Here is a 2,480-nt window from a genome sequence, read left to right as displayed (position 1 = left end):
ATCTGGATATAAGCGGGAACAATCGGTAATGATACTTTACTTATATTCTGTTGTTTTGTATGTTGTTTGTTCATTTCTTATCTAATTTTAAGTACATTTTCTGTACGTATCTAGTTGACATCTACTATCAATAATACCAAACGTTGCGTGTGGGTGATATTGTTAGTCCTCGGTAGTAAACGACACTCCTGATATGTCTAGAAACCTTATGCTGCATGAGTTATATTTATAAAAAGATTGTAACAGAAAGTTATTGATAGGGCACAGGATGTTTATTGGGAGATAGCATAAACGAAAACATTCCTGTCAGAAAAATGAATAAAAATTGTATTTTGAATACATCACATGTCAAGATGTGGAAAAGTCCAAACCATGCGAAGCATTGACCATGAGTACATGGTCCATGATAAACATGCCTATAAATGTAAGAAGGACGGAAATCCATGCTAGTTTTTATATCTCCTTAGTTTCAAATGATCTCGTGCAAATTTGTGATTGGCAGATGCTCAAGGTACTGCTAAATGGAAATAGTGTAATCGACCAAAGTCAGCAAATATTCAGCTGTTATTCAGAAACTAAATAACATTCTTAACAAACGGAATTCCAGAAACAATGAAAACTGACAACGGTTCCTCTTTTAAGAGAGAAGAATACAAAGGAATTCTTCAAATTTTGGGGATGATCAGGGCGCCCTACTCAACACCGTACTAGTTTTAAGGCGACAGAAAAGCAGATTGCCTTCTCTATGGAAACCTATAAAAAACTCAAGCTAAAAAAGACAGTAACGCAATACAGAACGAGATTAAATTCAAATACTTATAAGTGCCATCGTCGTAGTTAATATTCACTTATACACTTACAGTCATATGACCAATGCTTGAGAAACGTATATTGCAAACATGCACAAACAAGTGGGAGAAAACTATACTTATACGGGCAGGTTTGTAGCAAACTATTGCAGACAGAAGACGTGAAACAAAGCGACATCATTGTTGGGATTTATGCGCTTGTCAGGCAAATTAAAAATAGCTAACTGAGATCAGATTTTTACAAAAGCCAAGTTTAGTTGATGCAACAAATAAATCGCAAGCTACGGCACAAAATAAAGATTGGCAAAAACATATAAGAAAAGTATCACACCTCAAAAAGTCTCTTGGAAAATGAAGACATCGTACTGATAATGATGAAGAGAGATCTTGGCGAAAAAAGAGCAGTGTACGAAGTAAGACCAAACAATCCTCAGAACAAATTGTTGGTAGCAAACAAGTCTTAACCAACATCTGTTTATTACGATCCCGCAAAGATATTGAAACGGGGATTTAAATAATCGTGAAAATACGCAAATCATTAAAAGGGGGAGTGGTGTAGTGAGCAAAAATGTTACCACTTAATACTTTTTGAATTTTAATATGCAATTATTGTTTACATTAATTTGACATTTCTAAAAGAAATATACGTAACGATAAGGGTGTGACTTAATAGGAAAAAAATATACATTGATACATATGAGAGCACATTGATAACATAGGGATTGATAAATCACAAGCAAACTATTACAAATACGAGCGTTTAAAGCAACTGATAGTATATATCTAAACATTTGAAACAGGACGCGAGCGAACGTAAAACCAAAAGTCTAAAGGAGAAACAAAAACATTTGAATTTGTATTAACATAAACCACGCCATGAACGTCAGCTGAATAAAATCCATGCTTGTTTATTCCAACACCGATAGCTTGTGGAGCAGTATTATTGCAACCTAAACAGAACGTCATTTAAGCAGGTGAATACTTAGTACCAGCATGTTATTGAGCAATTAATGAAAAGTTTCAAGTCTTTTGATATATTTCAAATATGTCCTGCAATTGATGGGATATTCTCAAATTCAGTTGTGCATGTGAAAACATCATTTTAACAAAATGTAGTTATACAAGTTTATGTTTAGCAATCAGCCCAGCAAACATATATATTTCATGCCTAGAAAAATGACTGCACAATAATAATGCAACGACCAACTTTGATGTAGCATTGGTTTTAACATACCTGATTTATTGACAGAGACAATCCCAACACGAGCCTGGACGTAGTTTGATTTACCAACGTTGAAGCCAGCTTCGTAGCAGCCATATGTAAAATTTGGCTGAATGTTATTTGGAAGTAAGCCAAGAAAATTTTGAGGAGGAATGTTCAAGATCTTCTTTTCAAAAAAAAGACTGCGAAGCGAGGGCGCCTGTACGGAAATCTGTATTCGACCGTAAATTGTCTGCATACACAATTCAGTTACATTCGCACTCCAAAATTGAGAATTAAAGATTGTCTGGCCATTTTTTGCTGTCCAAATCTTCGATTTATATCCTGTCTCAGACTGAAATGAAAAAGAGAAATAGAATGGCTAGATATTATACATCAGGGCATAGACAACTTAAAAACTTTCTATCCATTTACTTTTTCTATTTATCATTAGCCTCGCACTTAGCCAA

The 2,480-nt window shown here is 34.5% G+C and overlaps 1 long non-coding RNA gene across 1 annotated transcript; it reads right to left on the bottom strand.

Moving 5' to 3' along the window:
* Positions 1–1,391: 1,391 nt before the first annotated feature.
* Positions 1,392–2,136, bottom strand: LOC124457972. Its single transcript, XR_006952922.1, has 2 exons — positions 2,044–2,136; positions 1,392–1,759 (listed from the first exon to the last, which is right to left on the bottom strand). It is a non-coding gene; the product is annotated as an uncharacterized LOC124457972 (long non-coding RNA).
* Between the last annotated feature and the right edge of the window lie 344 nt (positions 2,137–2,480).

The sequence above is a fragment of the Xenia sp. Carnegie-2017 genome, unplaced genomic scaffold (assembly GCF_021976095.1).
Source record: "Xenia sp. Carnegie-2017 unplaced genomic scaffold, XeniaSp_v1 HiC_scaffold_6, whole genome shotgun sequence".
In the NCBI taxonomy this organism is placed as follows: Eukaryota; Metazoa; Cnidaria; class Anthozoa; order Malacalcyonacea; family Xeniidae; genus Xenia; species Xenia sp. Carnegie-2017.
This window is presented reverse-complemented; position numbering and strand designations above follow the sequence as displayed.